At 39.5% G+C, this 18,780-nt stretch overlaps 1 long non-coding RNA gene across 2 annotated transcripts in view; it reads right to left on the reverse strand.

Annotated features, from left to right (window-relative positions):
* Positions 1-366: 366 nt before the first annotated feature.
* LOC106026201 (uncharacterized) overlaps positions 367-18,780 on the reverse strand; it is a 43,105-nt gene continuing 24,691 nt past the window's right edge. Inside the window, exons 2-6 of one of the 2 annotated variants that reach the window (XR_010041276.1) lie at positions 12,518-12,569; positions 10,384-10,419; positions 9,322-9,422; positions 8,809-8,920; positions 367-1,354 (exon numbers count right to left, since the gene is read on the reverse strand). This is a non-coding gene — a long non-coding RNA (uncharacterized LOC106026201). Of the gene's footprint in view, positions 1,355-7,272; positions 8,614-8,808; positions 8,921-9,321; positions 9,423-10,383; positions 10,420-12,517; positions 12,570-18,780 lie in introns of those variants that run through there. The other variant, XR_001199829.2, reaches the window with a different exon arrangement.

Consider the following 18,780-nt stretch of genomic DNA (forward strand, 5'->3'; position numbering starts at 1 on the left):
CTTCTTTTTTTTTCTTTCTTTTTATCTATGAGTAAAATGGATTTGAAAAAAATAAAGAAGAGGAACATGAAAGTGGTACGGGCTCAGATTGAGACCACCAATGGCCAAGAACTCCCCTGGACAGCACAGTCCCCATGTACATGCCTTTTGGGCACATTGTGGCCAATGAGAAATGGTGTGGGTCACAGATGGTATTAGAGATGCAAAGAAAAATTAAACTCATTTTTTTTTGTAATGAAGTTCTTTTTTTTTTTTTTTTTTTTGTCTTTTTCATCTTCATTTTTATCGGTACCAGGGATCGAACTCACGACCGCCTGTTTGCAAGGCAGGTGCTTATGCCGCTGAGCTAAATCCCCAGCCCCTTAAACTCATTTTTGAGGATGGCCTGATAGTGGTAGATTTTCACCTGTCCAGCACATCTTGCGTTCTCTATATCACTGAAGCTGATTTAGTGGCAGGAAATGGTTACAGAAATAGACTTGTTTGGGTTAAAAATTCAAGTAATCTTCAAGGGATTGTAGTAGTTGAAAAGACACAGATGAGTGAACAGTACTTCCCAACCACACCAAAGTTTACCACGCTGGACCTTGGGATAGTGTTGCTTCCAGTGGCCAACCAGACAGAAGCACCCTGCCTCATCATCCAGTTAGTTCAACAGCAAACCTAAGAGCCCAGTAAGAATCCTTTCGTTAGGAAGAAAAGGGCTGTGCTCTTTGAGCCATTTCTTCTCTGCACTGTGCAGGAGATCCCAGGAGTGGGGAAAGTTAAAGCATCTCTTCTGCTCCCGAAGTTTCCATGTATCCAGCAAGCAACACTTCCACCCAAGAACTCAGGTCAGTAGTTGGACAGGCAGTACACAGTATAATCTTTGCCTTTCACCCAGTCCAGATGACTGCTGGCCTCGCATCTATGATGTTTTCTCTTTTAAAGCATAACTACAAGATCTGGTTTTCATATTTAAAAAACAAGAAAAGAATCCCTTTCACAGAAGCTTGTGAAACACAAGGAGAGGGCTAACAGAGACTGAATTGTACCGCTTTGCTCTCCAGTTTGCACATTTAAGTTAGTGGCCGCTGGTGACACTGCCCTCATTCTGCCAAGATGAAAAGTCCCCAGAGACTCTTCTTTTGCTGAGACTCATTCTGAGCAAAAATCCAGTTAAGGCAAGATTTTTATAAGTGGCCTTGACCTGCATCTGCCATAGGAAGGTCCTGTAAAGTTCAGGTGCTGGACATGACCATCTAAACAAAATAGCCTACAGCGAAGCACTGTGTACCCGTAAGGCTGCCACTTCCAGTGGTAAAGCTGCTGGTCTTCAGGTCTGGTCTGCATATGCTGTGCTCCGAGGGCATAGCTGCCAAGGCAAACAAACAAACATATAATGGTAAAAAATAAAAAAGATGTAAACACTTCCTACATAGTGTAACACAAGATAAACATTTCCATTCCAACAGTGAGAACTAGGGAGATAAAGAAGACTAGGACAAAAGCATGACCAAAACAACCAGGGCAAATCCTATGACTTTGTATCCAGCATCCAGGGCTAGTTATGACAAGACGTGAGTTCCAAAAGTCTTGCACAACCCTACCCTTATGGCATTGCTGGTTGCAGCCCTCATGCCCTCTCACTCAGGCTGACGGCTCATTGTGTGCATCTTTTCCCAGGAGGCATTCACATTTCTGGTGTGTCTAATTTCCCGGGGTCCACTGCACTTTCAGCTTCACTTTCACAGCTTCATGCACTGCCCTCTCAAGGCCCAGTGCTTGGCCTCCAACTTTCCTCTGAAATCTAAACGGAAGCCTCCCTGACCCTACAACTCTTGCATTCTGTATGCCAATGAAACTAGGACCTTGTGGTGATGCCCACATCTGCTGCTGATTCAAGTCCATGATTTCAGAGTTCAAGCCTTTCTAAATGTGAGAAAGTAAATTTTTGTAATGTTAAGCCACACAGATTATTGTAATTTGTTATAGTGGCTCCAGGAAATTAACAAGTATTATGTCTAACCCACTATGTGTCTGTGCTACAGATTCTTTGGTGTACCTCTACCATATTCATCTTTGGACACTAGTTTGCTTTTCACTCCTCCTCCTCATAAATAATACTGCAGTGAACATAGTCATAAATGTTTCCATTACAAATTGTGTGATGCTTTCTAAACTTGGGGCACTGGAGTTGTTGGTTAGAGATGTGTACTTTACTTGTCTGTGTAATGAAAGCTTTCTCCCCCTAACAGCTGTAGTACATTTGGGTTCCCATTTTTCTCTCTGTATTCCTGGAAATACTTGACATCAGGCAGCTTTCTAATATTTGAGATCTGGTGGGTATAAAGGGTTGTCTTATTTCATTTTTTTTTTTTTTTTTTTTTTGTCTTTTTCCTTTTTATCGGTACCGGGGATCGAACTCATGACTGCCTGCTTGCAAGGCAGGCGCTTATGCCGCTGAGCTAAATCCCCAGCCCCCAAGGGTTGTCTTATTTCTGTTTTAAATCACCTATCTTCTTTCCTTCCTTTCTCTTTTTGGTATGTTGTACAGGAGACTGAACCCATGACCTTATTGGATGCTAGGCAAGTGCTGTAGTGCTGAAGTACATCTGTAGCCCATCCTCCACACCCACTTCAAACTTTAAGACAGATTCTTGCTACATTGCCCAGGCTGGCCTAGAACCTTTGATCTTAGGCCTTGTCCTGATTAGCTAGGATTACAGACATGTACCAGCACACCCAGCTGTTAAACTGCATTTTTGATTACTGACTTTAAAAATATTTTCATTAATATGCTCAGTTTTTGGCCTTCTACTCATCAAATCAATTGTTTTATATTATTCAGTCATTTTTCTATGTGGTAATCACCTTTTCCTTGTTGATTTGCAAATTTTTTTGCCACTCAATATGTTAATCTCTTATCACATTTTGACTTTATAGATATCTTTTCTTTTTAGATATCTATTAACTTTATAGTGCTATTTCTTGAACAGAAACCCTTAAATTTTATGTAACAATATTCTGTAATAATATTTATAGATTTTTCCTTAATTGTTCATACTAAGAGTGCAAATTTAAAAATCTTTCCTGGCTGCAGATTATAAAAATATTTCTTACATCTTTATTAAAATTCTAAATTAAACCTTGGTAGAGTTAAGAATAGCTAGGATTGAAGGTTTAGCTCTTACTTAGGTCTTATTAATGTCTTTTCCTTTAAACATAACATTGCTTGAGGATCTATGAAGAATGTGACTTAAGCAGTCCAGGTTTACAAATTTTTTATTCTATGCATTGAAGAAAGAGGATTATTATTCCTAGATCCGACTTGGATAATTATAGAGAAAGACTCTGCTTGACTGGTTAGAGTAGGAATGAAAACTATTATTATGGCTTGATTAACAAGATACCTTAGTAAATGCCAGGCAGGCAAAACAATAATCACTATGAGGGTGATAAGATAAATATATACATTAATTAAAGCTAACCATGGGGTTTGGGTATGGCTTAGTGGTAGAGCACATGCCGGAGTCAGTACCACAAAGAACAAGAACAGAAAAAAAATGTTCTTCAGGGTTTAGAAGTGGAGACAATTGCACCTTCTAGGCAATTCTTTACAGCAGAAATAACATTTTCAATAGACTGAAGTACAGGTAAAAATTGTATACAGATGAAATTATAAGTAGGGGAAGTTCTAAGTAGAGGAAAAAGCATAGGTAAAATTGCAAAGGCAAGAAATTGGGAGTGTATTCAGGGTATAATCCACTTGGCTGGGCCATTGGATATAGGAGTCAGTGTGTGCTAGCTACCTGAAAAAATACTTTCAGAAGGTATGGTGACCACATAATCAGCACTCACTACCTCAGCTTTGTCTTTAATAGAACCCTGACTGATTGGGATGACAATATGCTCTTTTTTGGGCTAAGCCTTGATGAATCTAAGCTTGCTGTGGAAATTCAGCTCCCCTTTGCCTGACATTAAATTTCCCATGCTCCCTGGAAAAGGAGGTGGGCACAGGATTCAACACTGGCTAACAAAATGCAAGAATACATCTCATAGAATTTTTCTTTCCATTGTCTTCTGTGTGGCACTGCAGCAGCTATCTTGTATCCAAATAGAAAGGAAAAGAAAATTCCATGTTTCAGTCCAGAGTTCTGACATCCCTAGAACCAAGTTCAGCAGGGAGGTCCAAGTTTCACAGCTTTAGCATTTCTGTGGTTGATTTGGTTCAGTGCTCTGTGTTGTTATCTTGAAGTTATGAAAAAAATTTTTTTGGTGTCTGGGATTGAACCTAAGGCCTCATCGTGCTAAATACCCACTTTATTGCTGAGTTATGCCTCCTGCTTCTGCTACTAATAATTTTTAGCAAGAAGTTGTGCATTGTCATTTTTCCCTGGGCTAACACAAATTATGTAACTTCTTCTGAATAGAGCTACAGTGAAAATTCTGAACTTTCCCATTTTTAATCCTTTTGTTAATAATAAATGTCCTGGAGAAAAGTCTGAGACTCCTGAGAATCGGCCATGCTGGGACTGGGAGGATCAAAGAAGCCAACCAGCCAGCCCTTCTGATAAGCTGTACAGACTTCCAGGAAAAGTCAGTGCCCCCAATGACCCTACTGGTGTCGGGCTGAGAATCAACACCCCTTTCCCCCACCCCGTGCCATAAGCGACCCGCTGGTTCGGCGGACAGGCTGATTTAATAGCAACTAAGGTACAAAAAGCAACTAAATGGTTGTATCATCTGGTTGACTTTGCCAGTGGTCTCAGCATCCCTTGGGAGGATGACAGTATGCAATATAGCAAATATGGGGGATTTCCTTTTGTCTTGTCTTTGAAAACCAATATAGGTCTCACTGTTTTGGTTTGTTCTGATTGTTTTTCTTTATTCAATATTCTGTTTTGATTGGTTTTAATCTGTTTTGTTTTTGATTGGTTTTAATGTTTTGATTTTGTTGTGCCTGATGGAATGGGCAATTAATTGTGACAATAACAAGATATACTATGGTAGCTATTGTTATTTTCCTAGTATCCTGTTTTGAAGTTCTGTACCAATGTTGCTGCTTTGTTTTGATTGGCTTTGTTCTGTTTACTTTTGTTGAATTTTACTATCTTTTAAAAAAATGCCCTTATGAGTCAAATACCACTGGTGGGGCTTTCTGTTATTCATAGTTGAACACCTTCTGATACATTAAACTTGAAACAAGATTCCTGGATTCTCCCATCTTGGCAACAAAGCTATAAATTCTTTAACCAACATGAATTTCTTTACAATCTGAGTGTTCAAACATCTGATCTTCAGTTTCCTTATTTAAAAAAAATTGTTTTGTGAAGTACTTGGGATTGAACCCTGTGGTGCTCTGCCACTGAACCACATTCCTAGCCCCTTTTCTTTTTCTTTTTGATATTTTATTTTTGTACTGGGGATTGAACTCACAACCTTACTCTTGCCAAGCAGGTGCCTATGCCACTGAGCTAAATCCCTGGCCCTTGAGATGTGTTCTTGCTAAGTTGTATCAGCCTCCTGAATAGCTAGAATTGAAGGTGTTTACCACTGTGTGCCTCCTAGTTCCTTATTCTGGAAGTGGGGATAAGTAATTCTGACTGGTCAGAGTTATGAAAGGCTGAGATGAGTTGACATGTAAAGCACACAGCTTGATATCTGATGTTTAATAAGTGTCACAGTAATGTTTGCTGGATTATGTTTTCTTTTCCATGTCTTCTAATCAGGCCAACTGAGGGGCCGGGCTGTGGATCAGTGGCACAGCACTTGCCAGGGATGTTCAAAGTCCTAGATACACACATACACATACACACATACATACATACATCCCACACAGGACAGTAGGTCCTCTGGGACCACCACCTTTTTTTTGTTTAAAAAAATAAAAACCAAAGGTCAGGGAGAAAAAGATGACATTGTTTGAGCTGAATATTTAACATAATCTAAAGCTGGAAAGAGATAGGAAGGAGGAGAAGGAAAGGTGAAGTAAGAAGGGTTGAGATGTGATATGTGTATGTTGTGATTTAGAGCAAGACTGTCTCCCAAAGGCCACATTCACTCATAGATGGGGCTTTTGTAAAGTGATTTAATTATGGGAGCGATATAGCTGACTTGTTCTAAGGAGGTAGGGTCTGATCAAAAGAGGTGTGTCACCAGGGAATGGTATATCTCATTTCTTGGCTCCTCATTTCTCTCTCTTTCCTGTTCACCATAATACAAGCAGTCTTCCTGAACCCAGGCCCTTTGATTGTACAGTCTCTATATTTAAAGATGTCAACTAATGGATTTAAATGTCTGAAATTATGAGCCAAAATAAACCTCTCCTTTAAATTATGGGTGTTAAGTATTGTGTCCTAGCGAGATAAGAGATTAGGGGTGTGGCAAAACTGGCTGGGGAAGTAGGTGTGACCTGTCCATTATGAAACTCTGGAACACAGATACAGAACAATTCCCAAAGCCCTGCATGGAGAACTGGAGCAGGTCTTGAGATGTGAACAGCATAAAGGGACAGAGATGCCATGAAGAGCTGGCTCTCCTGGCTTTCTCAAGGTGGCCCACACTGCATCCCCAGGGTGTGTTTTCTATCGCCTTTTTGTCTCTTACTTGACTCAAGCTGGCTCTACAGAGCCAGTTTCCCTCTTACTCTTCATTTTTACTTCTTCAAATAAACTTTGCGTACTGTTTCTTTGTTTGAGATGAAAACAACCTAGAAACCAGCTCCAAAAAGATACATAAAACCCAGTAATGTTTAATTGGTGAGCCACTTTTAGGAGGAGTTATCTGGTAACACTAACAAGGAAGCACATTTTGGTACTGGGAGCGGGGCCATTATTGATCATGTGATTTAGAAGCCTTTGGGACCTATTCACAGGAGAAGTTAGAAAGATTTGGAGAGGCTGGCTAGGGAAGCCCTAGAAAGTGGTAAGCCAAGCCTGATGGGAGGTTCTAGTCAAAACTCAGAAGACCAGGATGCTAATTAAAATGCAGATATAAAGCTGAGTGTGGTGGCACATGCCTGTAATCTTAGCACTTGGGAGACTGAGGCAGCAGGATTGTCCTGAGTTTGAGGCCAGCCAGGGCTTCATAGTGAGTTCAAGGTCAACTTGAATGACACAGCGAGACCCTGTCTCAAAAAATAAAACAAAACAACAAAAATAAAAAAAATGTTATGGCAAGCAGGCAGTCATGAGTTCCATCCCTGGTACCGATAAAAAAAGGAAAAAGGCAAAAAAAAAAAAAAAAGTTATGGTTTAGATACAAGAACCTCACACGCTCATAGTTGGGGCTTTTTTTTTTTTTAATTTTATTTTGAAAGTATACAACAGAACAAGACAGAATAAAGCCAACTAAGATCATACAGTGAAACTGGTACAGAACTTCACAGCAGGTTACCAGGATAACAGTAATAGGTATCACAGTATATTTTATAAAGATAAAATATTTTATAAAAATAAATATATTTTATAAAGATTAAATATATTATTTTTATAATAGTTGTTCTTTCAATCACATATATCAAAATGAGATAAAATATAGAACACTATAGAACTTATCAAAACAATATTGAATAGAGCAGTACCATTAATCAGAAAAGAACAAAATAGTAATAAAAATATTTGCCTTCAAAGAGATGGTAGAAGGAAGTCCCCCTTATTTGCTATGTCAACCTCCCAAGAGATGCTCAGATTTCTGGTTCCCATTTGATGATGGGGGGACAGAAGAAGGAGGATAGGGGAAGTGGGATGTTTGACTCTAGGCCATGCATCAGTAGGTTCACTATTGCTTAGCAGGGAGACAGGCTGGTTGTTTGGTTTCACAGCATCCTAAGTTCCAACATGGTGTGGATCTCAGGAGCTGCTGCTGGTTTTCCCCCTGGAAGGGCCGCAGGCTGCTGGACCACCACCGCTTATCAGGGAGGGGAGGTGCTTCTTTGCTTCCCAGGGTTCTCGGTTCCAACATGGCATGGCTCTCAAGAGCTGCTGCTGGTTCTCCCACTGGAAGGGCTGCAGTCTGCCACACTGCCAGTCATTACCAGGGAGGGGAGGTGCTTGCTTGGCTTCCCAGTGTCCTATGTTCCAACATGGCGCGGATCTCAGGAGCTACTGCTGGTTCTCCCCCTGGAAGGGCCGCAGTCTGCCACACTGCCACTCATTACCAGGGAGGGGAGGTGCTTGCTTGGCTTCCCAGTGTCCTATGTTCCAAAATGGCGCGGATCTCAGGAGCTACTGCTGGTTCTCCCCCTGGAAGGGCCGCAGTCTGCCACACTGCCACTCATTACCAGGCAGGGGAGGTGCTTGCTTGGCTTGCTGGCGTCCTAAGTTCCAACATGGTGTGGATCTCAGGAGCTGCTGCTGGCTCTCCCCCTGGAAGGGCCGCTGTCCATAGTTGGGGCTTTTAATAGGTGACTGAATTATACAGGCAATATGTGACTTGCTGTTAGCAGGTACAGCCTGGTTGGAAGAGGCTGGTCACTAGAGACATGGCCTGGAGGGGTATATCTCCCTTTTTGGCTCCTCCCTTTGCTCTGCTTCCTGGTTCTCATGATGTGAACAACTTTTCTTGACCTGGGCCCTTCCACCATGTAGTTTCTGTGTGTAAGCCTATGAACATGGACTGAAAGTTCTGAAACTGTGAGACAAAAATAATGTTTTCTTCTTTAGATTCCAAGTGTCAAGTACTGTGTCTCAGGGACAAGGAAATAACAAAAACAGTTATATATCAACTTGCCATGATAAATGTATTCATTACATATCACAAACACATACAAATAGTAATAAGAAAAGAAAACAGAGCCAGAAGAAAGCCAATCAAAATTTCACTTACAAAATTCTGCCCAGCATGGTGGCTCAACAGTAGTCCTAGCTACTTGGGGGGCTGTCAGTAGAATTGCTTCAGTTCAAAAATTCAAGTTGAATTTCAGCAATAAAACAAGAAACTGTAAATAAATAAACAAACAAAATAACATAAAATAAACATTAAAAAGAGCCCTCCTTCCTGGTAAGCAGCTGTGCTGCGAGCAATCGGTGGGCAAGCCAGGAAGAGAACCAGTCAACGTCTCCCGTGAGCCTACGGAGAGTGGTCTGAGAATCAAACATCCTATCACCATCTGCCTTGTTAGCAACTGGGGACCAGAAGTCTAAGCATCTCTTGGAGGATGCCCATATGCAATAAAACAAATATGGGGGCAAATATTGTTTTCATCGTTTTGCTTTGTTCTGATTAACTGTTTTGCTCAATTCAATATTCTGTTTTGATAGGTTTTATAATGTTCTTTTTTTGGATTGGTTTTGCTATACCTGATTGAAAGGACAACTATTGTGATATATACTATGGTACCTATTAGTGTTATCCCAGTATCCTGCTGTGAAATTCTGTACCAGTATCACTGCATCGTCTCCATTGGCTTTGTTTTGTGTTGTTCTGTTGTATTTTATTACCTTCAAAATGAAAAAAAACATTAAAAAGAAGGAAAGAGAAAAGAAAATTAAAAAATAGCACAACGGGGGCTGGGGATTTAGCTCAGCGGCATAAGCACCTGCCTTGCAAGCAGGCGGTCGTGAGTTGGATCCCCGGTCCCAATAAAAAAAATAATAACACATTTGCTTAGACATTGGCAAAATAGGCTTTGTGCACATTAATTTTCTCCTTTGTTAAAGTGGTATCCATTTGGAGAGAGAGATATAAATTTTGCTTGGGAACCTCGTTTTGTTCCCTGGTGTGAGCCAGGTGGCTAGACTCAGGGCTGCAGGATCTACTTTTCCAGGGAGCTCGCTACAGCTGGCAAGCAGTACTGGCACTCACCTTGAGTACAGTTGGAATGAGGCACTAAAGCCCATGCTCCTCTCCACATGAGCCTTGCTGCGGCCTGCTTGGGTTTTTTCCTGGCATGCACTAAGAGCAAGAATCTCAAAACCAAAGCAAGCTGCATTACCTTTTGGTGTGCTACATCAGAAGAAAACGCAGCCTTTTCTCTCAATGAGAAAGTATCAAATCACAGTATCAAGAAGAGTATGTGGAATGAGAGATGTCACAGCCATTACTGGAAAATCCGATCTCCCACAAAGGATTGATGATTTGGTCAGGAAATTAAGTGGTTGGCAGACTCCTTATACTTCATACCCCACACTGGCTGACACTGGAAGGGTCTGGGCACTGCAGAGTGGATGTGGGCGGGCTGCTTCTGGAGTAGAATGGAGTCTGGCTTCAGAAGGGGGAGCATTTTTCTTAAGCATCACTATGATAATATTGGTAACTTCAGCCAGGTTCCATTTCTAGTAAGAACACTGTGTTTCTCTGAATTTGCCTGTGACAACTAGGGGAAAGGTACTCTGCTTCCTATCTTTCTGCATTGTGTGATTACAGCTAGACAGCTTGTCGAGTGACTGTTACTCTACTCACCAGAGGCCCAGGACTTAAAACTTTCACAGTGATATTCTGAAGAAAATAAAAACCATGTTAATATTAATTGTTTACACAACAGTGTAAATGCTTAATACACATCATCATTAATTCTCAGAACAGAATGAGATACTTTTCTTTTTTGAGAAGGGCTGTCACTAAGTTCCCAACGCTGACCTTGAACTTGTAATTCTCTTGCTCCAGCCTCTTAAGTAGCACATCCAATGCCCACTACAAGGCAGTTTTATCATCTCTATTTCATAGTTAAGGGAGGCACATTGTAGAAAGGTGAAGTCATTGGCAAAATCAGGGTGTATTAGAGTAGGAATTCAAACCCAATTTTATTTTTTATTAATTAAGTTTTTGGGTACATTTTAGGTATATATAATGATTACAGTCATTGTAGGGAATTTTTACCCTTACATGATATAACAATTCTTTTTTGTAAACCCAATTCTCATTCCAGTGTCTCTTTCTGTGATCCTATATTTATGATATTATTTTACTCGTGTAGCAATATTTATAACCACTTTTATAAGTTTTAATTGCTCTAAGCACTAATGATACATCTTTGAACACAGCAAGTAAAATCTAGATTTATTAACTTCTAGGAAGAAAGTGAATACAAGGTATCAGGTAAAGAGTTATGGTAATATTAAATGAAGCTGATGCTTCATGGTGCCTTTAGACCCATATCTAGGTTACAAGGAAAGCCCAGTAATGGCTAAGTTTGTAGAAAATGTAATTCAGGCTGGTATTAAGAAATATACTTAGGAATATTAAATTCTGTGTGTGTTACTTGAGATGGAACACAGGTCCTCATGCTTGCTAAGTATGTGTTCTACTACTGAGCTACATCTTCAGCGCAATATAAAATTTTAAAAAATATACAACGGTATCGTGGTTCATGAAAGTTTTTCTTGGTGAATGATTTGGCCACTAACACAAGTGTTTAGGAAAGTTTTTTGTTTGTGAATTGGTTACCACATGAGGTAATCAACACAACCACAGCTGTCTTTCCCACATGAACACAAATATGCCCATCTTTTCCAGAATTATGGAATGAATTAAATTCATGAATCGAGGTACCACTGTCTCTTAACATTAATCTTTTTTTTTTTTTTGAGACAGGGTCTCTCTATGCAGCTCAGGCTGGCCTTGAGCTCATTTTGTAGCCCAGGCTGGTCTCAAACTCACAACAATCCTCCTGCCTCAGCCTCTTGAGTGCTGGGATTATAGGTGTGAGCCACCACACCCAGCTTCTTAACATTAAATCAAATGATTTTACTATAATTTTTTCCTAGTAAGATTTATTTGTTTATCAACATAGAAATTTTTAAGTTTATTCTATTAGAATAGTCTATTAGGAATTGAACTCAGGACCTCACGCTTGCTAGGCAGGCATTCTGCCACTGACCTAAATCCCCAGCCCATAGACAGTGGTGCTAACAAGAGACTTTACCCATGAGAATTTGCAACTAACTTCTAACTATATACTTTAAACAATCAAACATATTTTGTCTTGCTTCTGCCAACACTATAAAGGTTCTTCTCTCATACCCTCCTTACCCTAGTGGAACACTAACTGTATACAGCCAAGTGCTGCCTGGTTCATGAGTAGCTTATATGTCAGAGTAAATTTTGGGGGTTTTATTCCAAGTGTTCTACAAACACCCATAAGATGGACCACCCATGAAGGACCATGGCCCTTTGGCAATTTTAAGCAGGGAAATGACTGAGCCTGAACACAAACATTATTCTGTTGTGTGGATAATGAATTGTGGGAAAGCAAATATCAACACAGGAGCTGAGAGACAGCGACTTAGTGAGCCTGGAGAAAAGATAACAGATTTGGGAAGTGTGTTAATAAACAATATATTGTAGGTCTTGACTTTAGTTTGGATAATGGGGGTAAAGAAAGCAATTAAGAGCCACACCACATTATACGAAAGAAGTGAAAGACCTATACAGTGAAAATTATAATACACTGAAAAAAGAAATTGAAGATGATCTCAGAAAATGGAAAGACATCCCTTGCTCATGGATAGGAAGAACAAACATTGTGAAAATGGCCATTCTCCCAGAACTGTTACACAGATTCCATGCAATCCCAATAAAAATACCATCAACATACCTTATAGATCTAGAGAAATCACTCCTAAAATTCATCTGGAACCAGAAGAGACCTAGAATAGCAAAGGCAATTCTAAGCAGCAAAGACAAGGCAGGAGGCATCACAATCCCTGACTTGAAGTTATACTACAAAGCAACAGTAGTAAAATCAACATGGTATTGCAATCAAAACAGAGCCGAAGATCAATGGAATAGATTAGAAGATACAACCACAACTACAAACACACTCAACCACCTTATCTTTGATAAAGGAGCCAAGCAGGTTCACTGGAAGAACGACAGTCTCTTTAATAAATGGTGCTGGAAAAACTGGCTCTCCATTTGCTGAAAACTAAAGCTAGACCAATGTCTATCACCATGTACTAAATTAAAATCTAAATGGGTCAAAGATCTGAATATTAAAACAAAAACACTAAATCTATTGGAAGACAAATTGGGTAGAAACCTTGAAGACATAGGAGTAGGTAGAGAATTCATGAACAGGACTCAAACTGCACAGGAAATACTTCCCAGAATCAGTAACTGGGACCACTTCTTATTAAAAAGTTTCTGCATGTCAAAAGAAATCTCCAGCATAGTGAAAAGAAAACCCACAAACTGGGAAAAGATTTTAGTGAACTCTCTCTCAGACAAGGGACTCTTGTGTAAAACATATAAAGAATTAAAAAAACTCAGACCCCCAAAATTCAAAGATCCAATCCAAAAATGGGCATCTGAGATGAATACGCACTTCTCAGATGAAGAAATACAAATGGCAAATAAATACATGAAAAAATGTTCATCATCATTGGTCATTAGAGAAATGCAAATTAAAACCACACTGAGATACCATCTCACTCCTGAAAGAATGGCCAGGATCAAGAAAACCAACAATAACAAATGCTGGAGAGGCTGTGGGGAAAAAGGAACTCTCCTACACTGTTGGTGGGAGTGTAGACTGGTACAACCTTTGTGGAGGTCAGTCTGGAGATTTCTCAAAAAGCTGGGATTGGAAGTCCCATTTATTCCAGCTATTCCACTTCTAGGCATATTCCCAGAAGAACTGAAAGCATCATACCACAGCGATATATGTGCACCTATGTTTATAGCAGCACAATTTGTAATCGCCAGATCTTGGAAACAACCCAAGTGTCCATCAACTGAGGAATGGATAAAAAAGTTGTGGTATTTCTATACAATGGAGTATTATTCAGCTAAAAAGAAGGATCACATTGAGATATTTATCCATAAATGGGTGCAGCTTGAGACCATACTCATAAGTGAAATAAATTAATCTCGTATGTGTGAATACCGAATAGTTTCCCTAATGTAAGTAATGATTCAAATATATAAAAATATGTGGTAATCATGATTCCCCATTAAGTGGCCTTGAAGCCTTATAAAGTTTTCACTTATTAATTGGAAAGGCTTTATTCTGGGCTTCTTGATATGGAAATATTTGAAGCTATAGTATATGAAGTTTTATTCAAATATTTCAAGGAAAAAGACAGACACTCTGGTAACTACTATTAAATCGGGTTATTTGGTGGTGAAGCACTAGGTTGCTGAAACAGTCATGCTTTGACCTTTATTGTTATGTTGTTATGCCCTGTTTTATCTCAATCTCTCCCATATTCATTAAAAAATTATTTAGTTTTTTTAATGAGTTTTTTTAATTAAGGGGAAAAATTTTAAAAATTAGCAGGATATATAATAGTAACTTTTTTGATTTCCTATTAACTTGTTTTGAAGTCCTGTAATGCCCCCACTATCTTGTTTTGACTGATTAGACTCTGTTCCATTCTGTATGATAGTATCAAGTTTGAGGGTATAGGCAATGAGGGTATAGGCAACTTTGAAGGCAATAAGATTCACTAAGATGCCCATTCTGGTTTGACTATTGTCTCCTTTGGAAATCCTGTAATGTTTACAATGCTTAAGGTTTATTGGTCTTGTTCTCTACTGTTTTGTTCAACTTTATAATATCTAATGAGATAGACAATTCTTTTTAAGGAAACAAGAGACATTGTTGATAACCATTGTTGATAACCTTGTACTCTGTTTTACATCATGTGCTATGTCTATCCTTGGTTTTGACTGACAGCTTTGTTTTGCCATATTTGACTTTATTCTCCCCCCCAAAAGTAATAAGAACTAAAGAGTAATAAAACCCAAAATGTGTAAATTTTGTTGTAAAAAAGAGAGGGAAAAAAAGTGCTCTAAAGGATACAACAGCAAGTGTGTTTAGGGGTGTTAAATAGCTGACCATATTAATGTTTTTGGTTGGATCATTGAACACAACTGTTTGCAGTCTCACTGTTTTAATGTCCACTTTGTATGCTTTGATACTGTGATTTGAGCAACTAATAATATGTAATCTATTAACTGGTGATTTCTTACTGTTTTTTTTTTGTAGTTCTGCATTACTTGTACCCTTACACCACTTTGTTTTTTCTCTTCTTCCTTTTAAATAAAATTTAAAAAAAAGAAAATAAGAGGTTACATTATCATTATTGGCAGATGACATGAGATTCCTCATAGAAATCCCCAAAAAACTCCACTAAGAGCCTGCAAGATTTAATAACTACTCATTTGGAGATACAAAAGGATTTTTAGGACCCACTTTCCCTCTCTGTTTTGTTTTCGTGGTGTTTGAAGGTTTTCCCCTTTCTTTTCTGATTTTGTTTCCCCTTTATTTTTTACTTTATTCTTTTTTCTATTAGTTTATACAGTTTTTTCCTCCTTTTTTATTCTCTTCTGTTACTTTTTTTGAGACAGGGTCTCACATTTTTAACTCAGGCTGGCTTTGAACTCACTATGTAACACAAGTTGCCTTTGAAGTTGTGGCAATCTTCCTGCCTCAGCTGGGATTACATGCATGTGCCACCACACTCTGTTACTTTTATCTAATACTAACAGTTTCTGTTTTGCTCCTTATTAGGATCCTTTACTTCACTTTTTCACTTTCTTCTCATCTTCAATTACTAAATTTTTAAAATTTTGCTTTATTTTATGCTTTTACACCCACCTCTCCATCTTTACTAATTTAACCATTAAGCTTTATGAAATATTTAGATAATTAATTATGTGTTATTACTATTCAATACTGTTCTACTGTTAGAGGTAAAGTCGCATTTAGTAGACATTTACTGTGGCTCAATATTTGGCTTGTCTTGATGTTTATTCTAGAACCATAGATCTCTTTTCTATGGTTGAGCTATATTATTGATTACGAGGGCATATCAGTATCATCTGTGGTAGTGTTATTATTGCTAATTTTATTACTACATCCAAGGTGACATATTTGTTGTTATTCATTGATTTTCTCTGTATTTTTCTTGAGTGCCTCGTGTCATTGGCCATTTCCCAGAGAACTGGGTAAGAAGCCAATACACTGCAGCCTTTCCTCTCAAATAAGCAGAGGTGAGGGGATTCCAGGACAGAATCAAAAGCCTGTAAGTGGGCCATGCTCAGAGTGCATCACTGAAAAGCAGGCACTAAGAGACCACTATGCTAGCAGCGAAGTATTGCAGTATATGCAATCCTTCTGCATCAAAAAAGAAATGAACTTCGCTAGCAGCGAAGTATTGCAGTATATGCAATCCTTCTGCATCAAAAAAGAAATGAACAAAACAAAACAGCAACAACAAAAAGAACACAAGAAGACAAAGAAGACAAGAAGACAAAGCAGCAAAATGTGTCTAAAATCTTTCAACTCCCTCAAAGAGGTGTTATGGGGGAGGAAATCAAAAGGCATTCAGCTGAACTGTTTCAAAGGATAACAGAGGAGAATTTTAAAAACTAGATCAATAAGGTGCTTTGTAAAGTTCAAAGAAGGCATGTAACTAAACAAATAATGATGCTAACAAATAGAAAGTTCAGATACTCTTTAGAAGACACTAATAAAAAGCTTACTGAACTAAACAAGATAATGTAATACATGAATTTCCAGCATAGAAAAAAATTAAGAGTTCACGAAAAACACCAAACAGAAATGAAGAAAATTAAAACTTCTGTTAAAAATATGCGCAGTGGTTCCGGGAGAACATGGCGGACAGATAGCAGATACTACGGAGGCTCGCTGAAAGGCTTGGTTCAGAAGTCAGGAATGGTGCGGACTAAGGAGACATAAACCGGTAGAGATATGCTCTGCTGACTCAGGAACAAACTGGGCTGAGAGAAACCAACTTGGAATGCAGTCGTGGTGCTAAAACAGGAACAGAAAAGCCTCGGTGTGGAGGCTATACCCCGCGCCATTGGAAGCTGCGATTTGGGTTTCCCGCTGCGCGGCGACTGTCTCCACAGCGGCTCGGCAAGGAGAGAGACGCGCAGAAGCTCTGGGAACGGGAGTCTGCGAACGGAGTAGAAAACAGGATGGGCAGGGAGGCGTACACTGACTTGTGGTGAGGTGAGTGAGAGAAACTGACACTCTACCACAGTTTGACTCCAGCGGAGGACATTCTGGGCTCGGGCAGTCCTGCGGGAGCAGGGCGCGGTGGCGACTCCAGCCACACATCCCCCTCTCGGACGGGATTGGTGAAAAGTGCCTGGCCTGTGTGAGGCTGCTGGCGGACTCGGTAGGCTGGCCCAACCCAGATCCCAGAGCCTGGCGGTGGCCCGGCGGGGCAACTCCCCCATAGGCTGCCTAGTCCGTAACTCCCTGGTGCGCTGCGGTGGGCGGGAACACCTAGCCAGCCCAATTCAATCAGCCTGTGGCTGACAGGGAGGGAAGCTGGGCCTCCTATATAAGCTTGCATATATAAGGAACAGAGAATATGGGAAAAGGCAGCAACAAAAAAGGCTCCTCGGCCCCCAATTCTGAGAAACAGGCAATAGCAGACACCGCACCAATAGACATAAAGCACCATATAGAGAGCCTCATAGACCAATTCAGGAATGAAGTTATCAATGACCTGAAGCTAGAAGTATGCAGAATAGTTAGAGAAATGCTAAGCACCACCCAGGAAAAAACAGATGGTGGAATGGAAGAACAGAAAAAGAGGGGAGAATTGTTTGATGGAGAAAACAGAGAAAGCATAGAGTACGTGAAGCAGGTTCAAAGGGACTATCAAGAAACTAAGAAGTCTATCCAAGACTGGCATAACAGCTTGAAAGAAACTAAGGACAGACTATCTGAACTGGAGGGCAGACTTGTAATATGGGAGAATGAAATGAAAAACTTCTTAAAAATAACAAAGAAACAAACAGCAATAATACAAAGACAAGAAGATGATAAGAGGAGCCATAACTTAAGGATTAAGAACATAAAAGAAGTAGGGACACAACCAAGTGAACTACAAAAACTACTCACAGAAATAATCCAGGAGAATTTTCCTAATTTAGCAAAAGGTAAAGATACTCAGATGTATGAGGCATACAGGACCCCAGCTACCTACAACCCAAACACGGCAACACCCAGGCATATAATAATAAAAATTCCAGAAATTCAATACAAGAACAGAATATTAAAAGCTGTAAGAGACAAGAAACAGACCACCTACAAGGGAACACCTATCAGAATTACAGCAGATTTTTCTGCACAAACCATCAAATCACGAAGAGCATGGGGGGAAATAATTCAAGCTTTGAAAGATAATAATCTCCAGCCAAGATTGAGATATCCTGCACAACTGTCCCTGGAAATTGATGGAAAAACAAGGTGCTTCCAGGATAAAGAGGAACTGGGGGAATTTGCAACCACCAATTCAACTCTACAGAAAGTATTGCAGGATATTCTAAAAAAAGAAAAATACAAAGAACCCAGAAATAGTGGCGGGGAGGCCACAACGAATGGAGCAGAGAACAAAATGAAGAAGACAAACTGACAGCTACGACAGAAAAAGAGCTCAACAGAAATGAGACAGATAAGATTGGATGATAGGAACAGCTATTTTGGAGAACATGACATCTTAATAGGTAATACTGATTTAGTATCATCTTGTTTTGAAGTCTCATCTAGCTTTTGTTCTTCTGTCTCTAATGGTCTAAATAAGTTGTATCTTACTGGATTTTATTATCTACGATAGAATAAGCAAAAACCTTTTGAAGACAAGGAGATTATACAGAAACCATTGTTCATTTTCTGTTAGTCGATTCTAAATACTCTGTAATGCTGTCATTCTCTTAAATGGTTTTACATTGTTTTGATATACTTAATGCTACAGTATACGAAGTTGTACTCAAGGACTTCAAGGAAAGAGTCAATATGGTAACTACTTTTGGGTCGGAATTATCTGGTGGTGAAACTCTATTCTGCTTAAATGGTTATGTTTTGATCTGCGCTGT

Source organism: Cavia porcellus, unplaced genomic scaffold, assembly GCF_034190915.1.
Source record: "Cavia porcellus strain 051 isolate PalLab524CR breed Dunkin Hartley unplaced genomic scaffold, mCavPor4.1 scaffold_19, whole genome shotgun sequence".
NCBI classification, from domain to species: domain Eukaryota; kingdom Metazoa; phylum Chordata; class Mammalia; order Rodentia; family Caviidae; genus Cavia; species Cavia porcellus.